The following is a 15,671-nucleotide window of genomic DNA, read 5'->3' on the forward strand; positions in this document are numbered from 1 at the left end:
TTTTTTTTTTCTACTTCTTTTTTTTATTGTTTTTTTTTTATTCGATATATTCTTTATTTACATTTCAAGTGAGTTTCCTTTTCTTGGGTCCCCAATCCCCGAAAGTCCCATAATCCCTCTTCCCTCCCCCTGTTCCCCAATTCACCCCTTCCCACATCTCTGTCCTGGTATGCCCCGACACTGCTGCACTGAGCTTTTCCAGGACCGGGGGCCACTCCTTCCTCCTTCTTGGGCATCATTTGATATGTGCATTGTGTCTTGGTATTCCAAGCTTCTAGGCTAATATCCATTTATCAGTGAGTGCATACCATGTGTGTTCTTTTGAGACTGGGTTACCTCACTTAGGATAATGTTCTCCAGTTCCATCCATTTGTCTAAGAATTTCATGAATTCATTGTTTCTAATGGCTGAATTCCATTGTCTATATATACCACATTTTCTGTATCCATTCCTCCACTGAAGGACATCTGGGTTGTTTCCAGCTTCTGGCTATTATAAATAGGGCTGCTATGAACATAGTGGAGCATGTATCCTTATTACATGCTGGGGAATCCTCTGGGTATATGCCCAGGAGTGGTATAGTGGGGTCCTCTGGAACTATCATTCCCAGTTTCCTGAAAAAAAAAAGTCACTCCAAGATACTTTATATTGTTTGTGGCTATTGTGAAGGGTGTAATTTCCCTAATTTCTTTCTCAGCCTGTTTATCCTTTGAGTATAGGATTGAGTTAATTTTATAACCAGCCACCTTGCTGAAGTTGTTTATCAGTTGTAGTTCTCTGGTGGAGTTTTCTTAGGTCACTTAAGTATATTATCATCTGCAAATAGTATAGTTTGACTTCTTCCTTTCCAATGTGTATCCCTTTGACCTCCTTATGTTGTCTAATTGCTCTAGCTATAATCTCAAGGACTATATTGAATAAATATGGAGAGAGAGAGCAGTCTTATCTAGTCCCTGATTTTCTTGGGATTGCTTCAAGTTTCTCTCCATTTAGTTTGCTATTGGCTACTGGTTTGCTGTATATTGCTTTTATTATGGTTAGGTATGGGCCTTGAATTCCTGTTCTTTCCAAAACCTTTGACATAAAAGGATGCTGAATTTTGTCCAATGCTTTTTCAGCATCTAATGAAATGACTATGTGGTTTTTTTCTTTGAGTTTATTTATGTAGTGGATTACATTGATGGGTTTCCGTATATCAAACCATCCCTGCATCCCTGAAATGAAGCCTACTTGATCATGGTGAATGATTGTTTTGATGTATTCTTGGATTCGATTGGCAAGAATTTTATTATTTTTGCATTGATATTCATAAGGGAAATTGGTCTAAGGTTCTCTTTTTTTTTGTTGTTGGATCTTTGTGTGGTTTTGGTATCAGCGAAATTATGGCTTCATAGAATGAATTGGGTAGTGTTCCTTCTGTTTCTATTTTGTGGAATAGTTTGAAGAGTATTGGCATTAGGTCTCCTTTGAATGTCTGATAGCCATCTGGTCCTGTGCTTTTATTGATTGGGAGACTGTCAATGACCACTTCTATTTCTTTAGGGGTTATAGGTCCATTTAGATGGTCTATCTGATCCTGATTAAATTTTGGTAGTAGGTCTCTGTCTAGGAAATTGTCCATTTCCTCCAGATTTTCCAGTTTTGTTGAGTATAGGCTTTTTTAAATTTGTATATTTATTTTTTTATTTTCTATATTCTTTGTTTACATTTCAAAAGCTTTCCCCGTTCCCGGTTCCCTCCACCCCCATATGTCCCATAAGTCCTCTTCTCTCCATCCATTCTCCTATCTTTCCCCCCCTCCCTTTTCTCTGTCCTGGTACTCCCCTACAATGCTGGATCAAGCCTTTCTAGAATTAGGGCCCTCTTCTTGCTTCTTCATGGGAATCATTTGATATGCTAATTGTATCTTCAGTATTCAGAGCTTCAGGGCTAATTAATATCCACTTATCAATGACTGCATTCTATGTGTATTCTTTTGTGATTGCGTTACCTCACTTAGGATGCTATTTTCCAGTTCCAATCATTTGCCTAAAAAATTCATGAATTCATTGTTTTTTAATTGCTGAATAGTACTCCATTATGTATATATACTACATTTTCTGTATCCATTCCTCCATTGAGGGATATCTGGGTTCTTTCCAGCTTCTGGCTATTATAAATAAGGCTGCTATGAACATAGTGAAGCATGTGTCCTTATTGCATGCTGGGGAATTCTCTGGGTATATGCCCAGGAGAGGTATAGCAGGGTCCTCTGGAAGTGTCATGTCCAGTTTTCTTAGGAACTGCCAGACTGATTTCCATAGTGGTTGTACCATCTTAAAATCCCACCAGCAGTGGAGGAGTGTTACTCTTTCTCCACATCCTTGCCAACACCTGCTGTCTCCTGAGTTTTTAACCTTAGCCATTCTGACTGGTGTGAGGTGAAATCTCAGGGTTGTTTTGATTTGCATTTCCCTAATGACTAATAATGTTGAGCATTTCTTAAGGTGCTTCTCAGCCATCCGAATTTCTTCAGGTGAAAATTCTTGGTTTAGGTCTGTATCCCATTTTTTAATGGGGTTATTTGGTTCCCTGGGGTTTAACTTCTTGAGTTCTTTGTATATATTGGATATTAGCCCTTTATCAGATGTAGGGTTGGTGAAGATCTTTTCCCAATTTGTTGGTTGCTGTTTTGTCCTTTTGACACTGTCCTTTGCCTTACAGAAACTTTGTAATTTTATGAGATCCCATTTGTCAATTCTTGATCTTAGAGCATAAGATATTGATTTTCTGTTGAGGAACTTTTCCCCTGTGCCCATGTCCTCAAGGGTTTCCCCAGTTTCTTTTCTATTAGTTTCAGTGTATCTGGTTTTATGTGGAGGTCCTTGATCCACTTGGAGTTGAGCTTAGTACAAGGAGATAAGAATGGATCAATTTGCATTCTCCTGCATGCTGACCTCCAGTTGAACCAGCACCATTTGTTGAAAAGGCTATCTTTTTTCCACTGGATGTTTTCTGCTCCTTTGTCGAAGATCAAGTGACCATAGGTGTGTGGATTCATTTCTGGGTCTTCAATTCTATTCCATTGGTCCACTTGCCTGTCCCTGTGCCAATACCATGCAGTTTTTAACACTATTGCTCTGTAGTATTGCTTGAGGTCTGGGATACTAATTCCCCCAGAAGTTCTTTTACTGTTGAGAATAGTTTTAGTATCCTGGGTTTTTTGTTATTCCAGATGAATTTGAGAATTGCTCTTTCTAACTCTATGAAGTACTGAGTTGGGATTTTGATGGGGATTGCATTGAATCTGTATATTGCTTTTGGCAAGATGGCCATTGTAACTATATTATTCCTGCCAATCCACGAGCATGGAAGATTTTTCCATTTTCTGAGGTCTTCTTTGATTTCCTTCTTCAGAGACCTGAAGTTCTTGTCGTATAGATCTTTCACTTGTTTGGTTAGAGTCACACCAAGATACTTTATATTGTTTGTGGCTATTGTGAAGGGTGTCATTTCCCTAACTTCTATCCTTTGAGTATAGGAAGGCAACTGATTTGCTTGAGTTGATTTTATAACCAGCCACTTTGCTGAAGTTGTTTATCAGCTGTAGGAGTTCTCTGGTGGAGTTTTTTGGGTCACTTAAGTATGCTATTATGTCATCTATAAATAGTGATAATTTTACTTCTTCCTTTCCAATTTGCATCCCTTTGACTTCCTTATATTGTCTAATTGCTCTAGCTAGAACTTCAAATACTATATTGAAAAGATATGCAAAGAGCCTTGTCTAGTCCCTGATTTTAGTGGGATTGCTTCAAGTTTCTCTCCATTTAGTTTGATATTGGCTACCGGTTTGCTGTATATTGCTTTAACTATGTTTAGGTATGGGCCTTGAATTCCTGTTCTTTCCAAGACTTTTAGCATGAAAGGATGCTGAATTTTGTCAAATGCTTTTTCAGCATCTAATGAAATGATCATATAGTTTTTTTTCTTTGAGTTTGTTTATGTAGTGGATTGCATTGATGAATTTCCTTATATTGAACCATCCCTGCATCCCTGGGATGAAGCCCACTTGATCGTGGTGGATGATTGTTTTGATGTGTTCTTGGATTCATTTGGCAAGAATTTTATTGAGTATTTTTATATCGATATTCATAAGGGAAATTGGCCTGAAGTTCTCTTTCTTTGTTGGATCTTTGTGTGGTTTTGGTATCAGTGTAATTGTGGCTTCATAGAACAAGTTGGGTAGTGTTTCCTCTGTTTCTATTTTGTGGAACAGTTTGAAGAGTATTGGTGTTAGGTCTTCTTTGAAGGTCCGATAGAATTCTGCACTGAAGCCATCTGGTCCCGTGCTTTTTTTGGTTGGGAGACTTTCTATGACCACTTCTATTTCTTTAGGGGTTATTGGACTGTTTAGATGATCTATTTGATCCTGATTTAATTTTGGTGTTTGATATCTGTCTAGGAAATTGCCCATTTTCTCCAGATTCTCCAGTTGTGTTGAGTATAGGCTTTGGTGGTAAGATCTGATGATTTTTTGAATTTCCTCAGTTTCTCTTGTTATATCTCCTTTTTCATTTCTAATTTTGTTAATCTGGATATTGTCTCTGTGCCCTTTGGTTAGTCTGGCTAAGGGTTTATCTATATTGTTGATTTTCTCAAAGAACTAGCTCCTGGTTTTTTGATTCTTCGTATGCTTCTCTCAGTTTCTACTTGATTGATTTTAGCCCCGAGTTTGATGATTTCCTGTCTTCTACTCCTCCTGGGTGAAATAGCTTCTTTTTGCTACAGGGCTTTCAGGTGTGTCATTAAGCTGCTAGTGTATGCTCTCTACATTTTCTTTTTGGAGGCACTCAGGGCTATGAGTTTTCCTCTTAGCACTGCTTTCATTGTGTCCCATATATTTGAGTATGTTGTGTTCATTTTCATTAAATTCTAAAAAGTCTTTGATTTCTTCATTTCTTCCTTGACCAAGGTATCATTGAGTAGAGTATTGTTCAGTTTCCATGTGTATGTGGGCTTTCTGTTGTTTTTGTTGCTATTGAAAACCACTTTTACTCCATAGTGATCTGATAGCAGGAATGGGATTATTTCAATCTTCTTATATTTGTTGAGGTCTGTCTTGTGACCAATTATATGGCCAATTTTGGAGAAGGTACCATGAGGTGCTGAGAAAAAGGTATATTCTTTTGCTTTAGGGTGAAATGTTCTCTATATATCTGTTAAATCTAATTGGTCTAAAGCTTCAATTATTTTCACTGTTTCCCTCTTTAGTTTCTGTTTTCCTGATCGGTCCATTGAGGAGAGTGGGGTGTTGAAGTCAACCACAATTATTGTGTTAGGTGCAATGTGTACTTTGAGCTTTAGTAAAGTTTCTTTTATGAATGAGGGTGCCTTTGCATTTGGAGCATAGATGTTCAGGATTGAGAGTCCTTCTTGGTGTGTTTTTCCTTTAACCTGCAAGAAGTGTCCTTTAGTGTCTCCTTTGATGAATTTAGGTTGAAAGTCAATTTTTTTCTGATATTAGAATGTCTACTCTGGCTTGTTTCCTGAGACCATTTGCTTGCAGCATTTTACTCTAAGGTATTATTTGCCTTGACACTGAGGTGTGTTTCCTGTATGCAGCAAAATGTAGGATCCTGTTTAAGTATCCTGTCTGTTAGTCTATGTCTTTTTATTGGGGAATTGAGTCCATTGATGCTAAGAGATATTAAGGAATAGCGATTATTACTTCCTGTCATTTTTGATGTTATCTTTTATATTTGATTGGTTATCTTCTTTTGGGTTTGATGAAAGGTTACTATCTTGCATTTTCCAGGGTGAAGTTTCCCTCCTTGTATTGATGTTTTCCTCCTATTATCCTTTGTAGGGCTGGGTTTGTGGTAAGATATTGGGTAAACTTGGTTTTGTCATGGGATATCTTGGTTTCTCCATCTGTGGTGATTGAGAGTTTTGCTGGGTATAGTAGTTTTGGCTGGCATTTGTGTTCTCTTAGAGTCTGCATGAGATCTGCCCAGGATTGTCTAGCTTTCATAGTGTCTGGTATGAAGTCTGGTGTGATTCTAATAGGTCTTCCTTTATGTGTTACTTGGCCTTTTCCTCTTACTGCCTTTAGTATTCTTTCTTTGTTTAGTTAGTATGTTTGGGGTTTTGATTATAATGTGACAGGAGGTATTTCTGTTCTGGTCCTGTCTGTTTGGAGTTCTGTAGGCTTCTTGTATATTCATGGGCATCTCTCTCTTTAGGTTAGGGAAATTTTCTTCCATAATTTTGTTGAAGATATTTGCTGGCCCTTTAAGTTGTAAATCTTCATTCTCATCTATAACTATAATCCTTAGGTTTGCTCTTCTCATTGTGTCCTGGATTTCCTGGATGTTTTGGGTTACAAGCGTTTTGCATTTTGCATTTTCTTTGACTGTTGAGTCCCTGGTTTCTATGGTATCTTCAGCATCTGTGATTCTTTCTTCTATCTCTTGTATTCTGTTGTTGATATTTGCATCTATGGCCCCTGATTTCTTCCCATGGTTTTCTATCTCCAAAATTGTCTCCCTTTTTGATTTCTTAGTTGTTTATACTTCTGTTTTTAGATCCTGGATGGTTTTGCTCAGTTCCTTCATTTGCTTGTTTGTGTTTTCCTGTAATTCTTTAAGAGGGTTTTGTGTTTCTTCTTTCATGACTTCTGCCTGTTGACCAAAGTTCTCCTGTATTTCTTTAAGTAATTTTTGCATTTCCTCCTTAGTGGCTTCTATCTTTTGACCCATATTCTCCTGAATTTCTTTAAGTGATTTTTGTGTTTCACAGATATTGAAACACACTGCTCATTTGTTGAACTTAAATGCATTGGGTTTCTCTCTTTTGTAGCTATTGATTGAGCAGTAGAGGTGGTAGGTTTGAATTACATCAGCATTGCCTTTGGTCATTTACCCATCCACTAGATCCTCCACCTTGTAGGGGTAGAGGTAGTATCAATTCAATATCTTTTGTTGCTATGATATTGGGGAACTATCATTTTTAGATCAGGAGAAAGTCCAAGCATTAAGATAAGACAATTACAGTCTACACAGTGAGTTCCCAGGGCACCAGGAAGCACCATGTGCACTTAACGATTGTCTGCATCGACTGAGAAAGAAATTAGGGAAATGACCCCCTTCACAATAGCCACAAACAGTATAAAGTATCTTGGGGTGACTCTTACCAAACATGTGAAAAATCTGTATGACAAGAACTTTAAGACCCTGAAGAAGGAAATGGAAGAAGACCTCAAAAAATGGGAAAACCTCCCATGCTCATGGATCAGCAGGATCAATATAGTTAAAATGGCCATTTTGCCAAAAGCAATAAACAGATTCAATGCAATACCCATCAAAATCCCAACTCAATTCTTCACAGAGTTAGAAAGAGAAATTCTCAAATTCATCTGGAATAACAAAAAACCCAGGATAGCTAAAACTATTCTCAGCAACAAAAGAAATTCTGGAGGAATCAGTATCCCTGACCTCAAGCAATACTACAGAGCAATAGTGTTAAAAACTGCATGGTATTGGTACAGTGACAGGCAGGCAGATCAATGGAACAGGATTGAAGATCCAGAAATGAACCCACACACCTATGGCCACTTGATCCTCTACAAAAGGGCTGAAAACATCCAATGGAAAAAAGATAGCCTTTTCAACAAATGGTGCTGGTTCAACTGGAGGTCAGCATGCAGAAGAATGCGAATTGATCCATCCTTGTCTCCTTGTACTAAGCTCAAATCCAAATGGATCAAAGACCTCCACATAAAGTCAGACACTCTGAAGCTAATAGAAAAGAAACTGGGGAAGACCCTTGAGGACATCGGTACAGGGAGAAAGTTTCTGAACAGAACACCAATAGCGTATGCTCTAAGATCAAGAATTGACAAATGGGACCTCATAAAATTACAAAGTTTCTGTAAGGCAAAGGACACCATCAAGAGGACAAATCGGCAACCAACAAATTGGGAAAAGATCTTCACCAATCCTACGTCAGATAGAGGGCTAATATCCAATATATATAAAGAACTCAAGAAGTTAGACTCCAGAAAACCAAACAACCCTATTTAAAAATGGGGTACAGAGTTAAACAAAGAATTCTCACCTGAAGAACTTCGGATGGCAGAGAAACATCTTAAAAAATGCTCAACTTCATTAGTCATTAGGGAAATGCAAATCCAAACAACCCTGAGATTTCACCTTACACCAGTCAGAATGGCTAAGATTAAAAATTCAGGAGACAGCAGGTGTTGGAGAGGGTGTGGAGAAAGAGGAACACTCCTCCACTGCTGGTGGGGTTGCAAATTGGTACAGCCACTCTGGAAATCAGTCTGGTGGTTCCTCTGAAAACTGGGCACCTCACTTCTAGAAGATCCTGCTTTACTACTCCTGGGCATATACCCAAAAGATTCCCCAGCATGTAATAAGGGTCTATGTTCTATTATGTTCATAGCAGCCCTATTTATAATTGCCAGAAGTTGGAAAGAACCCAGGTATCCCTCAACAGAAGAGTGGATGCAAAAAATGTGGTATATCTACACAATGGAGTACTATTCAGCCATTAGAAACAATGAATTCATGAAATTCTTAGGCAAATGGATGGAGCTGGAGAACATCATACTAAGTGAGGTAACCCAGACTCAAAAGATGAATCATGGTATGCACTCACTAATAAGTGGATATTAACCTAGAAAACTGGAATACCCAAAACATAATCCACACATCAAATGAGGTACAAGAAGAACGGAGGAGTGGCCCCCTTGTTCTGGAAAGACTCAGTGAAGCAGTATTCGACAAAACCAGAACAGGGAAGTGGGAAGGGTTGGGTGGGAAAACAGGGGGAGGGAAGGGGACTGATGGGACTTTCGGGGAGTGGGGGTCCAGAAAAGGGGAAATCATTTGAAATGTAAATAAATATATTAATAAATTAAAAAAAAAAGGATTGTCTGCATCATAGTGAGTCATCTGCATCAAGGAAAGAAGTCTGGTCACCACCCATATGGAAAGTAAGCTTTCCCATCTACAGTTCAACATGTGGCATATCCTAGAAGTGTAAGCGGGTACACATACATGCTTTGGCAAGCTCCCACTGCTTTGAAACAACATGTGCATCTTTGTTGCCACTATGCCCAGGTTCCCACAGGAAAGGCTTCATACCTGTAAGTCTCACACCTGGGAAGTTCTTGCCCAGGTTCCTGCAGGAGAGGCTTCACACCTGTATGTCTCACACCTGGGAAGTTCTTGGCAGGTGGACAGAGTTGTTTCCATCGTGACCCAGGGCAACAATGGTTCGGCAAAGAATCTCAAGGACTAAGTTTGATCCTTACTCTGTACTTGTTTATGGGACTGACAATTCCATCGCATCGTTTGCAGGAGGTTTCCCTCCTCCTTGTTGTTGTGTTTTATACAAAAGAGAAAAAGCTAGAATATGTTTGATAGAGTGAGGTATAGTGAAGTGAGAGGGTAGAGAGAGAAGAGGAGAGGAGGAGGAGAAGAGGAGAGGGTGGTCAGAAACATGTAGAGAGAGAGAGGGCATGGGGAGAGAAGGAGAAAGGAGTCAGGGAGAGAAGAGAGTCAGAGAAAATAAGATAGTATGAGGGTGAGGAGGGGGAAAACAGACCCTTTTACAGTAAGCCAGGCTTACCTGGCTATTGTCAGATAACTGCTGGGCAGAGCCTAGAAGGAATGCTAACATTCCTCCATTTTGGGTTAATTAATCTAGAAGGAGGTGATGGTGAAGCAGGAATAGTGTCGCTGTGATCTTTAGTTACTTCCTACTGACTTTGGGGTGATGTGTCTCTGGGAAACCTAAGAAAATGGGCATGGGGATATTGGTTCAGTCTTAGGAGAGTTGACCGTTTTCTTGCTGTTCAAGCTCTGTGGAACTGTCTGTAGGTAGAAGGAGCAGGTCCAGTAGAAGCATCTATGTCTGCAAGAATAGATTGGAGCATCTGTGAGTTGCTTCTTTGGAGCTTTACTGGATGTAGATTTTGAGTAAATGTATGGACTTGGCAAGATTATGAAATACACACACACACACACACACACACACACACAAGAAGTAGAGAATAAAAAATTTCTTAGATGTACATTTGAAGCCCTTAGGTCTTGGTGGTTGGGGTGAGGGGACTCCTAATTTCAGGGCACAGGAAAGGCATTCCACCTTCTGGAATAGGTAGTAAGTGGGAACTTTGGTTATTGATTGGCAGCTGTACTTATCTGAATGGAGTCTGTTTGGTCCATAAGAGTTAGATCTGAGTGAGTTTCCTGGAGTTTGTAAGTTTACAAAAGAAATAGTTTTGTTAACTGCATGAACAGTTTGTTTTTTTTAAAGAATTGAATTCTTTATTTGTGATATCCATAATTTTTAAGATTTTTTTAATTTTTGATATTCTTTGTTTACATTCCAAATGCTTTCCCCTTTCCCGGTTCCCCCCTCCCCATATGTCCCATAAGCCCTCTTCTCTCCACCCATTCCCCAATTGCCCCCTCCCATTTCTCTGTCCTGGTACTCCCCTACAATGCTGGATCAAGCCTTTCCAGGACCAGGCCCTCTTCTTCCTTCTTCATGGGAATCATTTGATATGCTAATTGTGTCTTGAGTATTCAGAGTTTCTGGTCTAGTTAATATCCATTTATCAGTGATTGCATTCCATGTATATTCTTTTGTGATTGGGCTACCTCACTTAGGATGATATTATCCAGTTCTAACCATTTGCCTAAAAATTTCATGAATTCATTGTTTTTAATTGCTGAATAGTATTCCATTGCGTAAATATGCCACATTTTCTGTATCCATTCCTCCACTGAGGGACATCTGGGTTCTTTCCAGCTTCTGGCTATTATAAATAAGGCTGCTATGAACATAGTGGAGCATGTATCCTTATTGTATGCCGGCGAATCCTCTGGGTATATGCCCAGGAGTGGTATAGCAGGGTCCTCCAGTAGTATTATGCCCAGTTTTCTGAGGAACCCAGACTGATTTCCAGAGTGGTTGTACCATCTTGCAAACCCACCAGCAGTGGAGGAGTGTTACTCTTTCTCCACATCCTCGCCAACACCTGCTGTCTCCCGAGTTTTTAACCTTAATCATTCTGACAGGTGTCAGAAGGTGAAATCTCAGGATTGTTTTGATTTGCATTTCCGTAATGACTAATGATTTTGAACATTTCTTAAGGTGCTTCTCAGCCATCCGAATTTCTTCAGGTGAAAATTCTTTGTTTAGCTCTGTACCCCATGTTTTAATAGGGTTATTTGGTTCTCTGGGGTCTAACTTCTTGACTTCTTTGTATATGGATATTAGCCCTCTGTCAGTTGTAGGGTTGGTGAAGATCTTTTCCCAATTTGTTGGTTGCCGTTTTGTCCTTTTACAGTGTCCTTTGCCTTATAGAAACTTTGTAATTTTATGAGGTCCCAGTTTTCAATTCTTGATCTTAGAGCATATTATGTTATTAGTGTTATCTAAGTTATTAGTGTTCTGTTCAGGAACTTTTCTCCTGTGCCCATGTCCTCAAGGGTCTTCCTCAGTTTCCTTTCTATTAGTTTCAGTGTGTCTGGTTTTATGTGGAGGTCCTTGATCTACTTTGAGTTGAGCTTAGTTCAAGGAGATAAGAATGGGTCAATTTGGTATTGGTACAGTGACAGGCAAGTGGACCAATGAATAGGATTGAAGACCCAGAAATGCACCCACACACTTATGGTCACTTGATCTTCGACAAAGGAACGGAAAACATCCAGTGGAAAAAAGATAGCCTTTTCAACAAATGGTGCTGATTCAATTGGAGGTCAGCATGCAGAAGAGTGTGAATTGATCCATGAACAGTTTTAAGATTAGCTCAGGGAAGACAAAAAACAAAACAAAACAAAACAAAACAAAACAAAACAAAACAAAACAAAACACCTTTTGTAGAGCAGGAGGAACAAGACAGGCCTTTTCCTTCTGTCCAGGAGACTGATATATATAAATTTAGTATAATGAGAAATGTTTTTAAGTTTACATTTAAAAGGCAATAAAAGGAAACTCAAAAATTAGATGACCTTGTGAATATAATAGTTGATCATATAGTTAAGTATAAGAAACACCTTAAATCTATAGTTAAAAGACAATCAAAGAAAATTTAAAATTTGAACTTGTGGTTATAAAAGTTGGATTGTATAGTGGAATTTTTATTAGGATTGGGCTAATTTCTAAGAATTCTATTAATTGTTAGGACAGTTGCATAACAGGCGGAGGAAATCTGAAGCATTTATTCCTTGAAAACTGAGTTTAGATAAGAAAGTAACAGAAGGTTGGATGTGCAAAAGGTTACATCTGAACTTGTGAATTGTTTATTGTGAAGTCTGTAAGGTAAGCCTATCTGTCTTTGATAGGAGATCTGGTAGTCTTATCTAGTAATGAATTGACTAATGAGCTAATAAGGTGGTGGATTACCTTAGGGTAATGAGCTAGAGGTCTGTTTTCTAGTTGTCAAGCTGCAGTTAGCTTAGCTGTGTCTAGTCAGAAATCTGGGAAGAATAAATTTTAACCTATATTGTCATTAATTAAAATGACAGAGTTGGTCAGTAGCCCACTACCTAAATAGTTCCCAGGTCTCTGTGGTCTCAGTTGCAACTTGGGCAGTGTCAGTCTGGCCATAAGGCGCAGAAGAATCTTTTCCCTATGGAAGAAATGACTTATCTTGTCTTAGGCAATATGAGACATTAAACTCTCTGGGTATCCTCTGTTTGTCCGAAATGTAGACCAAGCCCTGGCAGCAGGCAAGGCAATGGAGCAGTATTTTTCAGTGGTTACCATACCACAATTCAGGCAGTCTTGTCTGAATCTTCTTGGAGACCTTGGCATGGGGGATTGGGGTTACTGTTAGGTTTTAGGAGTCTCTGTCTATCATAATAAGCTTAAACATTTAGCAGATTTCTGACAAGATTGAGAGCCAGTATCTATTAAGCATATCTGAGTCAGACAATCTGTGTTTAATTACTTGTCCTGGTTGTATATAGCAAATAAAGAGAGTATAGTGTGACTTAATGACAGTAGCAAAAACAAGACTAAACATATAGTTAAGGCAGTGATCTTTAAGTTTTTTACTGTTTAAAAACAATTGTTTTCCAAGACAGGATAGAATGAAAATCTTACCTTAATTGGAAAGTGTCTTTGGAGTCCTTAAGTCAGGCTGTACTCCTAAAGGCAGCAAAGTGGGGACTGCCTATAACAAAGATGGCAGATGGTCATGGAACTGCCCTTAGTTAAGATGGCACTGAAATGGCAGATCTGCCACAGGGAAGTCACATGTTTGTTATATGTTAGAATGGAATGGCAGAAGTGGCTATGTATCTCAGAATGGAACAGCAGAAGCGAGACAGAGACAAACATAAAGATGAATCAAAGTGGCGCAGTGAGGGGCGTGGCATGGTGCGGCAGTGGGTGGTAACAGCGGGAGTGTGTTGAAAGCATAGTGTCTAGAGGGCAGTCAGGAGTGGAGAGCAAATAGTGAGAGAATGAGGGGGCAAAAGAGTTGTACAAGTTTTCCTTTTAAAGCACCAGTAAGTAGCCATTTAGAGTTATTGCATTGTGGATAATGGGGCCAAATTTAGCTTGTGAATTAGACTGAGAGGCATGATAATGAAGACATTCCCTTCTGGGTTAGAGTAGAAGCTAGCAACTTGCCAGTTCCAGTGTCCTGAGGACAACCAGGCCACATCACCAGCTCATCATGAGGTGAACTTGGGGCTGAGCTCTGGGCCAGTACCCTGAGTGATGTGGGAGAACTGTTCAGCCAGGCCTGGGACTTCACAGCAATGAGAAAAGGAACTGACGCAGAAAAGGAAAAAGACTTATACAACAGAAAATGTCCTAGAACGAGGAGTCAGCAAGGAGTCATAAAGACTGTGAATACCTCCACTCTCAAGGACTCTATGGTGGCTGTGAGCTCAACAGCCATCCCGCAGGACCAGGGGGCATTTATGTTGATCACTGAGGGAACAGAGCTTACTAATTTGCTGGTGTTTGGATGGATAGGTCTAGTAAGCAATCTGATATGGCCAGAGTCCCATGTGGTGGCAGGAGATGTGAACCTGTGAGTTTCTACTCCAAGTCTCATAGACCAATGTTGTATTTTATCAAAAGAAGGAGAAAGCCAGGATATATTTTATGGAGAGAGGTATGGAGAGGTGGGAGGGGTGCCTCAGTGGGCCCATGCTGAGGTATAGTATGGAATAGACTAAATAAACTAAATAGTTTATTTAGTAGGACATGGGAAGGGGAGTTGGGAAGGGAGGAAGGGGTTGGGGATGGAGGGAGGGGTAGAAAGGGATCAGGGAGAGAAGAGAGTGAGCCAGGCCTGTCTGGATGTTGCCAGGTAACTGCTGGGTGGGAATTTAGAAGGAATGCTGACACTTATGACAAGGGAATGGCCTGAAGGGAGTACTCTCAGTTTGACTACACTTCTTTTTTCTTTCTTTTTTTTTTTAATTTTCTATATTCTTTGTTTACATTCCAAATGATTCCCCTTCCTGGTTCGCCCCTTAAGCCCTTTTCCCTCTGCCCATTTCCCTTGACTACACTTCTTAATTCCACAACAAAAGAGGCAAGAAAAGGTCCAATTAGGTTTATCCCTAATAAATTTCAAACTAAATATTATCATTTATAATGAGGTAAAGTTTACATGACTAATTAAGCATTCAGTGACTATTAGTGATGGAACCTTTAGAAGTGGACAGTCTCGTGGCATGTGGTACATGTGCACTAACTGCCAGCTCAGGTTCCCGAGCCTTTTCATTGCCTCAAAGGTAACCTCTCCCCATTAAGCTACAACTCCCAGGCCCTCTCCTCCAGCTTCTGATAACCCTTGACTTTCTCTATATTTCTATGGACTTATCCATTCTGAACATTTCCTATAAATGGAATTGTACAAAATGTGATATTTTACGTATGGATTTGTGTTTTGTTCTGTAGGATATTTTCGAGATTCATTGACATGCATATAACATATAAATAAACCAGTGTTTTGCATGATTAAGTAATATTCTAGTGTGTGGCTGGCTATATGGGTACTTATGCACGTTTTGGGCATTTAAGCTGTTTCTACCTTTTTCTATTATCAATAATGCTCTTAAAAAAGTTTGTGTTTGTTTTCAGTCAAACAAATATACATTTCAAGGCCTTTGTATATAGACCTTATTTAAAATTGCTGAGTCATGTGAAAAGTTGATGACTAAAGGATCTGCAAATTATTTTCCATATTACCTGTTCTATTTGCTGTCCCGATCAGCAATGTCAGAATACTCCTAATTTTCCATGTCTTCACCAACATTTGCCAGTTTAAAAATAATTGACATCCTTGAGAGAAATAAATATACCTTTGTACACATCAATTTCTAAATCTTTCTGTTTGTATCTTCACATATTTTGCCTCTATACACACAAACAGCTAGGTGCACATGTACACATATACTTGCACACACTTTGGGTGTTAGACTTTGGCATAAGAGCTCAGTGGGGGTTGTTTGATTATACCTCAGCTTAGGGTGCAGTCAAATGGATAGTGGCCACTGGATAAGAAGACTGAGGCAAATGTCAGATTACCCTGAGCACTGCAACAGAATATAAGCTGCAGGTCTCCCATGTCGCTTGTGGTTGCCACAGGCCAACCCTACTCTGTCTTCCCTATGCCCCATAGTTACTAC

This window comes from Apodemus sylvaticus, chromosome 2 (assembly GCF_947179515.1).
Source record: "Apodemus sylvaticus chromosome 2, mApoSyl1.1, whole genome shotgun sequence".
Lineage (NCBI taxonomy): Eukaryota > Metazoa > Chordata > Mammalia > Rodentia > Muridae > Apodemus > Apodemus sylvaticus.